At 44.3% G+C, this 18,236-nt stretch overlaps 2 long non-coding RNA genes across 7 annotated transcripts in view; both read left to right on the forward strand.

Annotated features, from left to right (window-relative positions):
• LOC106781985 (uncharacterized) overlaps nucleotides 1–18,236 on the forward strand; it is a 327,364-nt gene that overhangs the window by 102,360 nt on the left and 206,768 nt on the right. The gene's annotated exons all lie outside the window — the stretch shown is intronic.
• On the forward strand, nucleotides 867–14,358 carry LOC138919288 (uncharacterized). The gene is made up of 2 exons (XR_011429333.1): nucleotides 867–1,091; nucleotides 13,366–14,358. It is a non-coding gene; the product is annotated as an uncharacterized lncRNA (long non-coding RNA).

Raw genomic sequence — 18,236 nt, forward strand, 5'->3', positions numbered from 1 at the left:
TATGAGGTTATAAATACTTTCTCTTCCTGTCACAATGTTTGTCATAAGAGGTGAAAAATCAGCAAGGTACTATCATTGTCTTGCTGTTAGTGTAGGATATAGATATAGGTACATCTATGTATGGGGGTGAGTGTCTAAGATAGAGACTTAAAAAAAGAGTGAGAGAATAATATCAGGGAACCAGTATGAAAATGGCAATGGTTATGACTGTGATCTTTATCCATTTCTTTATCTCCAGTGCCTGGCGTATGGCAGGCCCTACATATGTCGGTTGGGTTTGTTTCATAAATTGCAAGTTTTACTTTAAAACATCACATCCAAATGCTTTTAGGGAAATTATTTGTATTTATTTGGAGTTTCTCAAGCCTTTCTTTGTCTCGTTTCTCTTTATCTGCTCTTTAGAGTGGGACCACATTGTAGAGAATGAATGTGTGGTTTAATATACAGCTTCTGTTGTTTCTCACATTATCAGGAGGACAGCTAAAGTGTATCAATATTTTGAAAATATGTAGCAGTTATATTTTTCCTTCTTTCTTAAATCCTCTTTTACTGAAGCCCCTCTGTCATTAAGACTAAGCCTTAAGGTTTTTTGCCCTGGAAATGAGTCTCAAAGATGACTTTTTGAGAAAACAGTAATAGAATGGATTTAAAAATCTAGTTTTCTTGAGAAGGAAAAGGATTTATTAATTTCCAGCTCTCCTCCACTATAAATAGCAAAACCTGAGCCTGGCACACTCGCTTCATAGAGTTCATAAGTCATTGTATAGAAATCTGGGAGTCTGTTGTAAGGAAAGTTCCCATCAGGTACTTAGGGTTTTTGTTTCTGTGTTTGTGTGTTTTTTGTTTTGTTTTGTTTTCCCATGGAGACAGCAATGAGGAGAAGCAAGAAGTCAGATGTTATTGTCCTAGTTTTCCTCTCTTGGAGAGCACCCCAAGAAGTAGAAATGAGAAGCAGAAGCATCCAGATGGTTTTGGGAAACTCCCAGTCCAGGCAGGCTGGCTCCTTACTTCTCAGACAAGGAACCTGGAAGGCAGCCCCTTAGGGACTGTGTTTCTTTCTGCATGTGTTGGAGCATTATGGTGCCAACCAGGTAAGTACTTTGAAATGGTTCTATGTCAGCACAGATAGGCCAGACCCCATGGCTGGGAGCCTGTGGTTGGGTGTGGCCTTTAGGGGATCTAAGCATTTCTGGATGCCTTGGGGAGGAGATGCCTGAGCAGTAAATCAGGACAAGGAATCAGCAGAAGTTGTTAAAATGGTGCCATGCCAGGGACAGCGATATCGTGGAAGGATTCCTAGGGGCAAGACCAGATCAACCTCTGTGTCTAGAGGGAAGAAAAGAACAATATAGATAGGTAATCTTGCCCTGTGCCCACATGCCATCTTTGGGAGGAGGAGCAGAAGGAACCCCTAAAGAAGTGAGAAACTTGCCGTTAATTAACCCAAACGAAATCATTTTAGTTTGGAAAAAAGGGGCTTTTTTCCCCCCGCCTTAATAGAGGTTCTAGAGAAAGATGAGATGAGTTCTAGATAATGGCAAGAGGTGTAGGATGTCTCTTGGTGGTTGTGTGTACCTTTCAGCCCTCCCACAAGTTCTTAGTACGTCCAGTCCTATCCCAAAGTGATACTGACATTCGCTGATGCTTCAAGTATATGCTGTTTTGGTCAGTGGTTGCTAGTAAGATATTCTCTCTTATAAAAAAAGAAGCCATTGATCCCAGAACTTTCATAACTTCTGAATTGCTTCATGACTAGGTGGTAGGGTGGAGAAATTTAAACCCTTCAAGAGAAATCCAACTGGCCTCCATGAGCACTTGTCAGAGAACTTGGAACTTCCTGGGGAGGTGAGTGGGCATCCTGTGGAAGGTGTAGGAAGGAGGGAGAAAATGCCTGCTGCCAGTCAAAGGTCGGGGCTGCAGGCCGAGCCAGGGCACCCCCTCCACTTGCTGCTGTGCCTGCTGTTTGGCTTGGCAGAGGCAGGCTCCTTTGCAGGAGGGAACTGGTTTCTACGTTGGTCTCAAGACTAAGAGGATGTGGATTCAAAAGAAAGAAGAACTGAGTTGTTTTGACTAAATAGGTTTGGTTCATTTCCCTGGGACCTCCTCAAACACACTGATGTTTGCACAAGAAGGAAATGAAGGCAGTGTTGACAAAGGAGACGTTATAGCTGCTGCCCAAATTGCCAGTTAGTGTATTATTTACTTGTTAATGCTTCTGCAATGGTTCTGTGAAGAAGGAAAATTCCAAATAAGTCATCTAATCTATCTTCCTGGTGCTGCAGGATCACCACCTACTATTTGTTAAGGGTTAGGCTGCAGGTTTTAAATTTTCTAAGTTATGAGGGGAAAAATAATTCCATATGATCCAAAGGAGAGAATTTGAAGAAAGTGTCACTGCTGGGCAGCCTTGTCCTACAATTAAACGTATTTGCCAAAGAGCTCATAGTCTGAGGAGATAGTCAAGGAACGTGCACTTACAATGCCGCCAGCATTTTGGTCTTTGGTCCTTCATGTGTTGGAGTGTTATCACATACCATCGTTGTGCCAAGCATTGGGCTACGTGCAGGGAATGTAAAAGAGTTGCTGTCTAACTGGGGTGATGAATCTGAATGATTCCTTAGAATGAAGGAGGTGCTAAGAGAAGGGCTTGTGGAGCCCTGGAGGAGCATGGAGGGTGATGACTCAGGAGGAGGGCTGGGGAATCAGAGAAGGCTTCATGGAGGAGGTGGTATTTGTGAGACTCTCTTACACAAAGCCACATGGAGTAACTTTTATGATATAGCAGGTGCTTTAATGAATAGGCAGTTTTCAGGATTTTTTTTAAAAAACTGAATTGATCAACATGGGGGGAGTTGCTTTAGCATTGTCCTTAAGACAACCTGAAATGAGGAGATAGGCCTTTTTAAATTTAATTTATTTTGATCGCCATTAAGGTAAAATCACCTCCACCATGTGGCATTGCGCCAGATGAGTTGGGAATGAGCACTGGGAAAGCCAGAGTCTGCTGGAGCAAAGGTGGGAAAAAAGTAGAGTTTGCCAGGGTGTTTTCTAATGGCTTCTCCTTGCCCTCTTCCTTCGGTGGCCTCTTCCCCTCCTCTCCTTGACCGTCGTGATATCTGTCTGGGTTCCCCCATTCTTCTTCTGTCCCCTTGCTGCGTAGGAAAGACATTAACAAACTGGCAAGTAGCTTTCAGAACTTAGTGGGTCACCTCTTCTACGGGCACTTTGGTTGTTAAAGGAAGTGATAGGAATCAGAGGATGCTTAACCAAAAGAAAGGATGAAACTGCTGGGGTGAAGGTACTTGGATGGTAAAGAGAGAGAGCTTTACGATTTGTCCTTCCACACCCCTCAAAGAAGTGCCACGGTGGCAACCACCTCCTTAGCCTGGCTGTCAGCTAACTCTGATGATAGCTAAAAAATATACTCCCCAAAAGAATTTCAGGAGATTTAGATGAGCTGTAAAGACAGAGCCCATATGACTACAAAATCCTGGCCATAGTCTTATTTATATTTTAAAAACAGATGAATGAATCCCATTACTTGAGAGGCAAGTTGTACATTTTTATTCCCAGGGTGAGCTTGAGTGATGAGAGTAGTAAAGGAACAGGGAATGCCAAGGGAAGAAGAATATATGGGTACACATATATGCTATATATGTGTGTGTGTGCATATGTGATATGTCACAGGTTATTGTACTAAATGGTGTTGATCGTGTTGCCAAGAATCATAGAGAAAATCTAGAAAATTTTAATTCCTTTCATTATTATCTTCTCTTTGTGTTCCACGCCCAGAACCTGTGAACTTTTCAGCCTCCGAATGGATTGTTTGTTTTTAGCTGTTTAACCAGTTGAACTTTGTGAACCCAGAGCAAACCCAGATGATTCCCTGACGGTGCTTAGAGCTGATCCATTTTTAGAGAAGCCTTGTGAGTGTTATTGACAAGATTTTGATGTTTTCAGTTTCCCTACCAGGCAGTTCTGTATGTATTTCTGTTGCTTAGTTGTATCCCTACAAATTTTCTTGTGTTATTTCAGTATATTAACTTGTATTGTATGCACTCTATTTTGCCATTCAGGACAATTATTCATTTTAATTTTCCTCTGATTAGTCTGGAGAATTATTACTATATTTATCAATACTGAGCCCAGCTATGAAGTATGTTCTTTTTTATTTCTTTTCCACATTTAATTTATTTCTCCCTCTCTTTTTTTATGAGGAAGATTGGCTCTGAGCTAACATCTGTTGCCAATCTTCCTCTTTTTGCTTGAGGAAGATTGTTGCTGAGCTGACATCTGTGCCAATCTTCCTCTAGTATTTTCTGTTTTTTAATTTCACCAAAACTCTAGAAGGCTCCCGCTATATCTAATGAAAAATTCTTGACTTATTTAACATTGTATTTGTTTATTACTTTCGATTCAGTTCCTTATGATTTCTTATGAATGTCAAATGGGAGAAACAATGTAAAACAAATTTAATATCTCTGCAACTCATAAAATCTTAAAATCTAATTTTAAGTTTGTCACAAAATTGAAAAACAACCCAAACTGTCCAAATGCAACTTCTTAGAAATGTTTCCAAATTGATTCCAAATATTCTTTTGTAGTTATGGGTCCTATTTCCCTCTATATATTTGTAAACTTTCATTTTTTTCCTGGAGTCTCAGAAAAGTGAGAGTTCAAACAAGTGCCGTATGATCATTGAAACACTTGCTCACTCCGGTGGATAAGAGCTTCCTGGTTACTTTATACATCTACTCATTGCATTTTAAAATCTCTCTTATGTACATCCTCTCCAAGAGATTATCAGGCTTATTCTTGAGTAAAAAAGGGGAATTACTAACTTTCAAAGCAATATATTGCATATTTGAGCAGCTATGGCAGAGACTGTTTCCTCCCAGGACTTTTCTCCCTTTGGTCTTCGTTCTGGAGTTATCTTGGAGTTATCACCCTTCTGGAGTTGTCTTGAGCATGTTTGGTTCTTCCATCAAATGTAAACCTTTCACTATTTTATGTCAGCCACTCTAGGCTCCCAGTCTTTTTTTCTTCCCTCCCAGGAACATCTTTTCCCATTTTCTTGGTCACTGCTTGCATTGTATGGCTGATGGCTGCTCTTGGAACATGTTCCAATTTGTACCCTTCCTGGAGAGTGGTCCCCCAAATTGGTCACAAACTCCACATGTGCCCACATAGAACTATCATCTTTCCTTTTTCTAAAATGATAAACTGTCATCAGTATATCCCAAGATTGCATATGAGGAATTTTGGACGTCATCCTTCACTGTTGACTCGTAGCAGGCTGTCTGTGGACTTCAGCCATAAGTCCTGTTCTCATCTCTCTGTGCTAAGCCCTTCACTACCCAGAACTCAAACTGTGTTTTGGGATTCAGGGCAGGACCTTAAATTTATCTCCTTTAAAACTCATTATGTATATTCATCCTGACTTGGAAAGATGTTTTTAGTCTTTATTGGGTCCAAAATCATAATCATTTATGAATTTATAATAATTTCCAACTTTCTACAAATTTAGCATCCCTACCTCCCATATTTTTATATGAATCATTGATAAAATTATTTGGTATGAGAGAATCAAGGCAACCTCTCTCTCGGTTGCCACTGACCCACAGATCAATACCCTTCGCATGTATTTCTTCAAAAATTACAAATGCATCTAACTGAATGATCATCCCACCCCCATTTTTCCATATTATCAACTAAGCTATTTAGAGAGACTGTAAAATGCAGACATCACATGTTCTGTATCTACTACATTTTCTTGGCCAGGCAGAGAAGGAAAAGTAGGTTATTCCGATGTGACCTCTTAATGAACCCATGCAAAATCCTGGTAGAAACTGTTAACTGTCTGTGTCCTCACAATAGTTCCCTATTCTCAAGTTGTGGTGGCTTTGATATGTGGCTCACTGTCCTTTGGAGTGTGCTGTTTCCACCTCCTTCCCTGTTTTGGGACTAAGACATTTGGTGGGTCTGCATCCTCAGCTCCTCGCTAGTCTGCCCATTTCTTCCCCAGCATGCTGCACATTCGCGTTTCTCTTAGCCATGGGAGATGAGACTCCTTCTGACGGAATTATATGTTCTTGTTCAGCGAATGAGACAGTCTATTAAATTTATTCAAATATTGGAGGTTTTAATCCCCTCCTGCTAGTGTTTGTAGCACAAAATTTATTCTGAGAACATTCTCAACATTGGAGCCAGAGATCAAGGAAAGAGGGGTGGGCTTTTATTGTCTCTCTGTGATCTACCAACCCTAAATTGTGGACTTCAAAAGTGAGCCTGTAGCTCTTCAAAATTCACTGTTAGGAGAATGGAAAGACGAGCTGGGGGAACATATTTTCAAATTACATGTCTGATAAAGGACTTATATCCAGAACATGAAAAAACACTGAAAAGGCAATAATAAGAAAATAAACAACCCAATAAAAAATGGGCAAAAGATCTGACCAGACACTTCACTGAATAAACACGTGGCTGGCAAATAAGCATATGAAATGCTGCTCAACATCATTAGTCATCAGGGAAGAGCAAATTAAAACCATGTGAGATATCGCTGCACCCCTATTAGAAATACTTAAAGAAAAAACTGATCATACCAAGTCTGGACAAGGACATAGAGAAACTTGACCTCTAGTACATGCTGGTGGAATTGCCAAATGGTTCAGCCGCTTTGGAAAACATTTCGGCAGGTTCTTATAAAGTTAAACATACAACCCAGCAATTTCACTCCTAAGTACTTACTCTAGAGAAGTGAAAACTTACATCCACCCAAAAACCTATACGGGGATGTTTCTAGTGGCTTTATTTATAATTGCAAACAACTGAAAACAACCCAAATGGCTCTCAACTGTGGTATAACCATACAATGGAATACTACCCAGCAATACAAAGCACAGATTATCGATACATGCAACACCATGGATGAATCTCACATGTATTTTGCTAGTAAAAGAAACCAGGCTCAAAAGGCTGACTACTGTATAATTCCATGTGTGTGACATTCCTTAAAAGGCAAAACCATAAGGACAGGACAGACGGGTGGTTGCCAGCGGCTGGGCAAGCAGGAGGGATTGACTACAAAGAAGCATGGCAGATCTTTTGGATGATGGAAGTGTTCTGTAACTTGATTGTGCTGGTAGCTACAGATGATCATATGTCTTTGTCAACTCAACAGAACTGTCCATTGCAAAAAGTGAATTTTCTGGATGTAAATTAAACCTTAATTTTAAAAAGTGGGTATATAATTTCTTTGTTCTTATTATCCCAATACATTTTACTTTTGAAAAATGAAGTCATTTTAATTTTCCTAACATATAGTGAGCCTCAACCAAAAATATCATTAATAATAGCTGGACAAAACTTCCAGACACACCATCTGAGCGCTCTTTCCAAGCTGTTCCCTCAAGGACTTCTCTCTCCTCAGAGAGTTTTCCAGTGTAGATTTGCTTGTAGCCCTGAGGATTCTAGTCACCTGTTAAGACTGTCTCGGCATCTTATTCTTTTTCCTATAGGTTCACACAACACAAACTCAATAGCTACTCAATCACTTTCTGTGATTTTTTTTTCAAATGTCCTTGAACCCTAGGCCCAGTTTAACATTTGAGAAGGGCTCAGCAATGATGAAATACACACAAATTAAATATGTCTGGTATGACCACATTTTCCTGGTCTTTTATGGAATCATGAGGTTTCAAAAACCATCAGTCTAGATCAGATTTTTTGTTGATGTTCGTCCATGAATATGGAATGTGAGGTGGAATCAAAGAATCACAGAATGTTCGAACTGGAAGACTCTTAGAATTCATCTAGTCCAGTTCTTTATTTTACAGGATCCAAAGCTTCATTGCCTGTTGGCCATTATCTGGTAACTTCAGGCGCTCTCTGATCTTACATTCCTTGGGTTCCATCCAGACCCAGGTCTGAGATATGCTGGGCTCCTTGAGAAATGCATTCCACTTGGATAAAGCAAAACAAAAGCCCAGCCACCTATTCTGCTAGCAGACAGGAGTATAAATACACAGTTCTGAGGGTGCATCAGCCATCAGCTATGCTGTGGTTCGTTAAAATGTGGATTATTTAGGTAGCCCTTGGGTTTTCCCCTAAAGTCGTGCATTTGGGTTCCTTCAAGGTTTCTGTGCTCCAGTAGAGAAGACTCTTGATTTATTTTATCTTTTTATCTATTGAAATGTAACTGCAGTTCAGGCTGAATATCCTGGATGTAGGGAAGTCTGGATTGTTTTAAATACCTATCTTCAAGCCTCCTTTCTCTTATTTGTCTTTAGAACATTTCTGTGAAGGGAGTCCAAGGCTCTCTCAGAAAAAGAAAGCGTGCACTTAGGTTTTCTACTGCTGTTGGCTTCTCAAGAATAAAGTTTGTGGCAAAACTAAAGAGCTGCCAAGGTCTGCAGGTTTCACCACCAAGGACCAGTGGCTGATATTTGAGAAGGTGGGCTCTGCTGGGGGCAAACAAGCCATTCAGCTCAGTTGTTTATTTCAGTTCCTCTCAAGAGTTTCCTGGAGGAGCTCCTGGTCCTCAGTGTGTTTGCCCTTTTGATTAATTCTTTGCAATGATGTCTTCCAAATGCGAATTGTCACCTTTAACTTTCACCTCTCTCTTAGCCAAATGCAGGAGGTTAGTCTGTCGATCCTGCCCTTCCTCTGCCTCCTGGGGACCAGCTCAATCCCTACCCCTGCGGCATGAATTTCTCCTGGGATTGAATTGGCTGAAGCTCTGGTGTAGGGGACCTCTTCCAGCTGCTGAGAAAAAGAAAACATGCATTTTTGTGTCACTCGTTCTAAAATCTCGCCATTCTTGTCTCCAGGGTTCATGGAAGAGCTTAAGAGTTAAAGTCATTTAGGGTCACTGTTTTCTTTCTCTTATTTTGAGAGCGTGGATGACTTCTTGTTTGACTGGGATGGTTCTCCTCAGAGCACTGGGCTGTGGGCAGGGCTCCCACAGGGGAGGGAGGCGGGTCCTCTGGGTGCTCCCATCAGCAGTCTTGGAGGCTGGCGGCCGCCTCTCTTCCCAGCTCCCTCAGCTTCTTCCTTGACACACTTCTCTAACTCCCCCTCTGCTGCTCTGCTTGGTCAGACCCCCCGGGAACGTGAAAGTCCTGCAGGCAGCCCTTGCCTGAAGTCCCTGCCATTCTCTGTCACCCAAGTCTTGTAAAGGCCATGTCTCACTTCCCGTGATCATATTCCCTAGATGCGGGCTCACCTGCTCAGTTCTTTCAAGGGAGCTTTGTGAGCTGAAAGGTAGATGTGAGGGAAGGAGCGCATGCAGGTTTCGACAGCAGCCATCTAGAGACGGTGCCACTGCTGCTGCTCTCTGACCTGAGGGAGACTCTGCGAGCAGAGAAGGGAGGGCTGGGAGGGGGACCCCTTGGGGGGAGTCTGCCTTGCCCAGCCTGGCTCTGGGCCTGCCTGCAGCCTTGTTCCAGAGCAGTGAAACTTAGCCTGTGCTCCTAGGCTGCATGGGGCCTTCTGCGTTCATTCAGGCCTCCAACGTCCGCCTCAACATCCGGTCACCCTGGGCCCCCCAGGGCATCGCAGTTCTGGGGCTCTTCTGGTTCACATTGCTGTGAATGAGCCTCCCAGGTGACAGAACGGGGCAAACTCCCATTAAGAGAACAAGCTTTTGCAATATTTATCCAATTCCCAAAGCCACTTGGACTATATGTTGACCTAGCCTTAGGAAAAAGAAAAAGCAGAGCAAGAAGTTGTTTATTAAGCGTTAAAATTAAGAAGTTTAAAAGTAGCTGTTTATTAGCATGTTTGTCTTTCTTTCCACCTCTCCACTGGAGAAAGGAGCAACATTGATACTGCTGCAGCTCTTGCCTGGATGCAAGGAGCTCCGTCTAATGAAAATCCCATGCTCCAGGCCGAGCTGGAGGGAGCATTTTGAGTGGCTCAGACCCAGGCCTTCGAGGCAGGGGACGGACACCGCGGTACTTGGTTTGCGGCGGAGGATCTGGAAAAAGCATTGGTTACATATTTGTAACCGTTGGCTAATGAGTCCCAGTCGGCAGAGGCTGAGCTGAACACCACACAGGCAGCAGACCAGCAGCTCGCTCCTCCTGGATGCAGAGCTGTCAGCTGAACCAGGCCTGCTCTTTTCGAGGAGCCTGGCAGCTAGTTTCCCCCTTAATTAGTTGTAACACCGTTAACGCAAAACAAAGGATTTTGTATTTTCTTAAACAAAATGGTGCCAGAATCCTAGAATTTATTTTCTAAGTGTATTATTAAGCATATTTCTTTTAAACAAGCTCAAAGGTCAGAACGTTCAGAGGTTTTCTGCCGGAGACTGTTACCCAGCTCTCAGGGTTTCTTGAAAGACAGCGTGCTGACAGAAGGATATGCTCCATCTCCCTCAGGGCCCGCCCGATGTTATCGTAACTACCAATTATTACGTATTTTGAAGTTTGCAAAGAGTTTGGATATGTGGCATCTTAAGTGGAGGTCCTTATTAGGATTAGAGGGAGAAAGACAGACTCACGAGGGGAAATTTCAACATATTACTGCTTGGAAGGGCTTGGAGTCTTGTCTCGCAGTTTCTACATTGTGTCCAGCAGAATACTAGTTCTGAGAAACGATATTTGAAGATAGAGTTCCAAGATCAAAGAAGTCTGGGAGGCATGGAGCTCTTTTTCTCCTTCTGGAGATTCGGGGTGTGTTAACGGAGTCCCTGAGGAGTCCTAAAGTGAAAAAGAATCAACTTCGTTTTAATGCAGGGATTCCAACTTTGATTATGCAATATCTCAATATCTCTTACCTCTTTTTTTTTTATTTAACACTTGTGGAAACCAAAGCCTTAGAGTTAATGACCAGTTGGTGGCGAACCCTGACTCCGATCCTCAGGCTCCAGCTCGTCACGTAACTTGCTAAGGTTGTCACTCACTCCCTCGGTGACTCACACGGAGGACTTGTGAGCTGTGACCGGGCCATGTGTCTGTGGTCTGTGCTCTCTAAGATTTTGGTTTGCCAAGTCATTCTGAATCTAATGATGCTCGGGTGATTTCCCAGACTGAGGAGGAGGCAACAGCAGCTTGTGCGTCGTGCTCATTGAATGAACTGTTGACAGTTGTGGTGTGTTTGAGTTTCTGCATCTGAGAGGGGTTTGGTCCTGAGGCCCACAGGTGAATGCAGGGAAAGACCACCTGGCTGCCATCACGGCCAGCCCAAGGCCAGTCAGTGGAGAGGGGACACGTGCCTTCAGAAAAGCTCTGTGCTCAGGCCGACCCACTGGCACAGCAGTTCAGTGCACATATTCTGCTTTGGCAGCCCGGGGTTTGCTGGTTCGGATCCTGGGTGCAGACCTACCCACTACTTGTTAGGCCGTGCTGTAGCAGGCATCCCACATATAAAGTAGAGGAAGGTGGGCACAGCTGTTAGCTCAGGGCCAGTCTTCCTCAGCAAAAAGAGGAGGATTGGCAGCAGATGTTAGCTCAGGGCTACTCTTCCTCAAAAAAAAAAAAAGAAAAGAAAACATCTGTGCTTTTCTTTTATTTTATGTTTTAATCCATTCACTTCCCCAGTGCCTTTTAGAAAACATCCTACTCTAGAAGCTTTTATTCATACTAAAGTGTAAATGATTGATAACTACAATTAAAGTGTTACCTTTCCCACAAGCATTTACATTTTAACCTGAACCCTGTGCAAAAGAAAAATGTGTCTTGAGGCAAGTGAGTGGGTGAGGGAGAATTTATAGCAGGGTACATGGAATCCGAAAACCATATCAGATAGATAAATATCTATTCTGTGCTTGAATAAGGACAGCCTGGACTCCAAAAATATACATTTCTAGCCCAACCCAATATAATACACATGCCTTGACATTTTATTTTAAGATTTTTGATAAAGCACCTCTTTCAAAGCATGGGTTAGCCTTGGTGAGTCCTTAGGGAGCCCTGTGACCTGATTCTTCACATGTGACCCCTGCCTTCTCCTCTAGGGCATGGCAGGGCACGCTTGGTCCTACACAGTGTAAATGGACAAATAGATGGAAGTTATTATTCTAGCCTTATCTCCTGTCCCTGCATTTTTAAAAATAGTTTGTGATGCAGCAGTGTGCGATGACTTGTCCAAAGTCCCAAAGTCGCACGGCTCGTCAGAGACAGCCAGGGTTAATTTAGTCCTGACCTTCCCAAGCCCTGGGATTGGCTCAGTAGAGTTTTCTAGTTTAAGCCACCTTTAAACATCCATAGAGTAAGGCCTCATTTGGGGTCTTGGTCCTCCTTATAATGCTTTTGACACTTACACCGTGACATGCTTTTTGCCTCATTTCCATAGTTTTGGCAGGGGGCGTGGACTCTTATTCTTAATACTCTGTTTTTCAGTCTGTGGTCCGTAGAGCTAAACCCGTAGTGGACTGTGTCGTTGCCCAACCCAGAGCCTCTGGAATCCCTTTCACTGTGTGCGTCTGTGAGCTCCCTATTCTGTATGTTGGGCTTTCCTCTAACATCCTCACTTGGACTCTCCTCTGGACCCCGTGTGTGCAGACAGCCGGCGTGCCCGGGATGTAGTCCCCTGTCCCCTCCATTCCCCGAGCTCTTGGCCGGTGAGTGTGTGCAGGGATACGAAAGCCCAGCCCGGGCCGGCCGCGCTGGGACCAACTCTGAAGTGTGCCTCCTGTTCCGGAGCTCCTTGGGGCCAGGCTGAAGCCCGCCCACCTGAAACCCCGCCTGGGCATGGCTGCTTCGTCTTCCCTGTCCAGCTTCCCGGCCTGCGAGCGAATCCTGTCTCAGGCTCTGCTTCTAGAACCTCAGGCTTCAGATGCCCAGCCCTGCTTTTGCTGACGTGCTGTCAGTAAAGAAGAACCTTATTTGAGAACAAGCCGTCTTCTGTTTCACATGTGCATTTTCTCATTCTAGAAACCGTGCGGAGTGGAATGACTTGCTGTTTCCATGAGATCACATATGTAAAAGCTCTTTGTATGCTGTAGGAGCCATAGAAATGTGGGTTGTTATTACCCAAATTTGGTTCCCTTTGCTGTAATTTTGAGTGAGGGAAGAGAAATCTGACCTGCAAAGTACACGCCACTGTTTTCCTTTCTCAGCTTTCCCGTGCCTAGGGAGGGCCTGTTTCTGCTTCTAACACTTGATTGCTCTGATGACCCCCTTGTAGCTGACCGTGTCTGGCCAAGGAGTGGTGTCCTCTGAGGAAGGGAAACAGGCCTGGGAAGTTTGGGGCTCCCAAGCTTAGGTGTAGAGTGTATCCTATGAAGGTTGTAGATTATAGTTTTTTCATAATATTTAATTTGCCTTTATTCTTTAATTTATGATAGATTTTAACACATGAAAGTATATACTTCATTATAATTGTCAATTGCTTTTCTTATCTTTTTCCTCTTGTGTTCAGGAGAGAGGAGCATTTAGCCCTTGATTTGAAAATGACAAATGGACAAGGAAAAGCAAGCTTGCTGCAAACAAGGATGTTCCTCCGTTCCATGTATCGACACAAAACTACCCAGTGATTCTTCACAGTGCCCTCATTTAATGACTGCAATAGCAAATCCTTTTCTGTTACAAAGTCCAAAAGAAATTCAGAAGTTGGTTTTTCCCTAGATTCTCCGTGGTTTCTGCAGCACCACGGGGCCTTCTGTTGCTGCATTTGTGGTGGTTTCATCAGACTGAGATGGTGGCCCGAGGGGTGGCGGGAAGTTCTCCGCCTGCAGGCACTGCCGGGCCGCACCTGTCCTCTGTGCCCGCAGCTCACTGCGTTTTTTGGCATAATCAACTGCTCTTTAGTGGCCCTTGGAGGAGTGGATGCTGAAACCCCCAACCAGTCATTTTGCTTCTGGATGATGTTGATTCTGTAACTTGCAACCAGTGCCAGAGCTCAGGGGAGGGCCTTCCTTCCCCAGCCCACCACTCCACTATTCCAGGGCCATAGCCTCGAGCTCCAGATTGCAAAGATGCTCATGAGAGAGTTTTAAGGTAACCACTTCTTTTCACAGATGGTCCACATCAGATGTAGCTCAGGTTTACAGTTGATTGAGAGAGATTTGCAGATAAGAGCAAAGCCAGGAACTGCAACCAGATGCCATTGCCCTAGAGGTCCCAGGTACAGCCCCAGGGTGACTGGCCACATGGCCTTGGCTGAGGGTCCTAGACCGGAGTGATGCTTAGCACCCGAGAGCCTCCCAGCCCAGTGCATTGATGTCTCTAATTCTTCCTCAGTGTTTATTCAGTTGTAAACTCTGTACTCTTATTTGAGCAACCGTTATACTTGTTCTCAGGAAACCAAAAACCAAAAGGGGAAGGTCCTGGTACTAATAAAAAAAAATCACTGTTGAAATGTATAATTGTTATTTTGGCAAAACTATGAAGAATAAAATGATTCTGTTTGTGACAACCTAGTTCATCTATTCTCTCATTTTGAGTTTATAATTCTGGCTTGAAGTCCCAGATCACTGTTCCCTGCCAAAATGTACAGTCTCTGTGCCTGAATAGCTCAGAATAGATTGTTCAGTATAAAGGAGAATTCCCTTGTTCCATCCAAAGGATTATAAGGCCGTGGTGTGCATCTTGCTGCTGAGCTTGAGATCCTGAAAAGTCGGTTTTGGTTTGCTGTGACTTATCTGAGGTTTTCCCTGCCTCCAAGCTCCACCCTTACTTGTGCACGTCCTCAGAAGGGACTGTTTTAGGAGACTGCACATGCCGTGAACACAGCATGGGATGGGCTTGTCTCGCAGCCCCTGGGCATCCTGACATCCGCAGAGAAGACTGTTCTGGAATTGCTTGAGTAGATTTATTGAATTAGGTTCTGATTTCTTGATGAAGGACCTCATCTGTATTGTATTTGCCATAAGCAATGCAACTGATACCCTTTGGACACACCCACAGACTCGAGGCTGTGTGATAGTGGCTTTTAGGGGAGTCAGGATTGAAATATCACATTTGTCCCTGAGGCATACCTGATCCCAAGCTCTTGGCGCAGAGTTCGATTAATCTACTCAAGATAGAGGTGGTGGCCAGGGCCCTGCAGTCACTTGTGGACCACTGTGGGCAACCTGAAGCCATAAGCCAAGATGCAGCCATTTGTCTTTGTTTATAATTTCTCATCTGAGCTTATAGAAACTCATAGCGTGCCTCGTCCAGTGGTCCAAAGCCACTTATGCATGCCTCGGCCCTTCATCTTCAGCCTAATGGCAGCAGAATGCTGCTTGAAAGAAGAGTCCTAAAATAGAATGTGTTTCTGCTCCCACATGTAGGTCTAGATTTGGGACACTCTGCTGTATAGGATGGGCTTCAGAGGGGCCTGCCCTCTTCTGACTCCGTCTCCTCCTTCTCTGTAGGATTATGCATGTCCAGGGAAGAAAGCCAGCTCTCAGTAAGCCTTTCTTCATGCTCATAGCCACCCCTGGGTCTTCAGCAGCACAGCCTCCTGCTCTCTCTGCTTAGGGAAGTGCAGAGGGAGGCAGAGAGGAAAGGTGAGAGGGTGTCCTCGGAAACAGGAAGCTGATATCTACTTGGAGTCCTTCTGTGACTTTCCAGTGCTGGAGTTTGCCTTGAGTAACATGAGGGTGCTGGACACCCTCCTGCAGGAGGCAGGATGGGTGGTGGAGAAAGATAGATCCCCGCAGTTCATACTCTGCTTCTACCGTTTGCAGCTCTGAGGCCTTGTGACACTTTCCCACCCTCTCTAAAATGAGGCAAGTGATAATTACCTTGTAAAGATATTAGGATTAAAGGTAGCACATATAGAGCATCACATTTTTCATGTGGTGACTATTATGATTACCTGCCTCACTGTATTTGTGTTAGAAACTGTGCATCCCAAGTGGCATTGTACACTCATTGCTTTGAGTGCCTATGTTTTGGATAACTCATGTTTCTCTTAGGTCAATGTCTCCTGTTATCTTTAGAGAGAGAAGTGCATGTAAAAATGAATCTAAATGCAATTCTTTTGCCTCTCTATTTGGAGTTTGGTTCAGCCAATATTTCTTTGAGCTTGAGCTATGTTTATTAAGTCTGCTTTGTGCCAGGCAGTGTGCCATGTGCTGGGAATACGAGGATGACTGGGCGCCTGTGTCTGCCAAGCACCATTAACTCTGGTGGGAGGGGAGACAGAGGCAGACAGAGAACATTTCAGTGCAACTTGATCAGCACTTTGCACAGGGTGTGGCAGGCACGGTGAGCTGCCTCCCTGGTAACCGTTCCCTCTTTGTAGGTGACAGAACCCTGATTTCATTCAGGCTGGCAGTGTGTCCAGCCAAATTCTCCCCCTTCTAGGCTCCCTTCCCACCAGGTGTGCCTGTGTGATGGAGAGCTGCTGGGTGGGACACACACAGGCCCGAGGGGGATCCCGATGGAGCGGCTGTCCTGCTAAATGGGGATTACCACATGGGACATTTCCCTTCTCCCTTTTTCCTGCTTTGAACATGAACATAATGTCCAGTGATGCGGCAACCATTTTAAAAATAAAGTTGTATATAAGGTGTACAGCATGATGTTTTAAAATATATATATATATATATATATATATATATATATATATAGTGAAGTGTTAACAACAATCAAGCTGATTTACATACCCATCTCCTTGCATAGTTACCATGATTTCTTTGTGGTCAGAGCACCTGAAATTTACTCTTATCAAATTTCTCGTTTATAGTACGGTATTTTTAACTACAGTTATCACACTGTACATTAGATCTCTAGTCTTGTTCATCCTGCATAGCTGCGATGGTTCCCTCTGACCAACATCTCCCCATTTCCCCCACTCCCACCTTGGCTAAGTTCTGCTTCTATGTGCATTCCACATATAAGTGAGATGATCCGGTGTTTTTCTTTCTGTGGCTGGCTGGCTTCACTTAGCATAATGTCCTCCAGCTTCATCTATATTGTTGCAAGTAGCAGGATTTCCTTCCTTTTTAAGGCTGAATAGTATTCTATTGGTTATATATACACACAAGAGTTTCTTTCTTTTCTTTTTGTTTTTTTGGTGAGGAAGATTGGGCCTGAGCTGACATCTGTGCCAGCCTTCCTCTATTTTACATGTGGGATGCTGCCACAGCATGGCTTGATGAGTGGTGTGTAGGACTGTGCCTGGGATCCAAACCCACGAACCCTGGGCCACTGAAGCAGAGCATGCAAACTTAATCACTATGCCACTGGGCTAGCCCGCACTGCAATTTCTTTATCCATTCATCCGTTGATCAGTAGCCATCTTGTGACCATGAGGAAGACAAGCATGAGGGAAAAGGTAAGAGGATTCCAAAGATGCCAACCCTGATGTCATTAAGCTCCTGGATCAATGCCAGCTGCCATCTAGCTCTGAAATCTTGTTATGTGAGAAAAATACATCTGTATTTGTTTTGAGCTGCTATACGGCAGGTTTTCGGCTACTTGCAAACACATTCCTAAACAAGACAGCTCCTGGGCGTGAAGAAAAGAAATGATTTCTTGCAGAATTCTAAGCAGCTGAGAGGAAGCACTCTGGCTCCGGGCGGAACACCTGCCCTCTGTTGCGGGGGAGAGTGCTCAGCAAAACGCCTCTTGTTTGTCGACAGGGATGTTCTCATCCACCACCTACATTTCAGAACACCACTCAGGCTGCAATGGAGAGAGACAAAACCTTGGTGGGCCTGCCTCCTGGGAGATTCCAGTGCAATCTGAGACGTGTTCCCCTAGGGTCTTTCACGAACTGAAGAGAGCCTGTAAGCAAGGGCCAAACTAGTCACAATGTCACATGAGTGACCCCATGTGCTGAGGGGCCGAGGTCGGGAACTCACGGTTCCCTCTGACTTAGATCACACCAGAGCCATCCACAGTCCACATTTCAGGTCCAACCCTTGCCACGTTTTCCAGAAGCAGGGCCTTAGAGACTCTGACTGTGGCCAGAATCACAGAGAGGCGGCTGCCAAGACTAACAGACTGGTAGACGGTCTTTTTGCTGCCCTCGCAACTCCCGGAGAGTTGCCTGCTTTTTCCAGTAATTCACTTTTCTCTCTCCGTCTCGCCCTTTTCTTCCTCAGGCACAAGTTGAGAGTCTCACAGATGGCTTTGGGGAAAAGACTGCTTGTTCTCAAACATGCTGTTGGGAGGCAAATTCCTGCTCCCTCCCTTCCCCTTGCAGAGTTCTTGGCCTGCCCAGATCATGACGCTGCTGCCTCGCTCTGCGAGTCTCCATACCTTCCAGCAGTCCTGCTGGCAGCCCGGGCTGCTGGCGTTTACATTCTTCTTCTAAGGAGCTTGGCAGACAGGAAAGCCTCTGCCTCTCTGTTC

This window comes from Equus caballus, chromosome 19 (assembly GCF_041296265.1).
Source record: "Equus caballus isolate H_3958 breed thoroughbred chromosome 19, TB-T2T, whole genome shotgun sequence".
Classification (NCBI taxonomy): domain Eukaryota; kingdom Metazoa; phylum Chordata; class Mammalia; order Perissodactyla; family Equidae; genus Equus; species Equus caballus.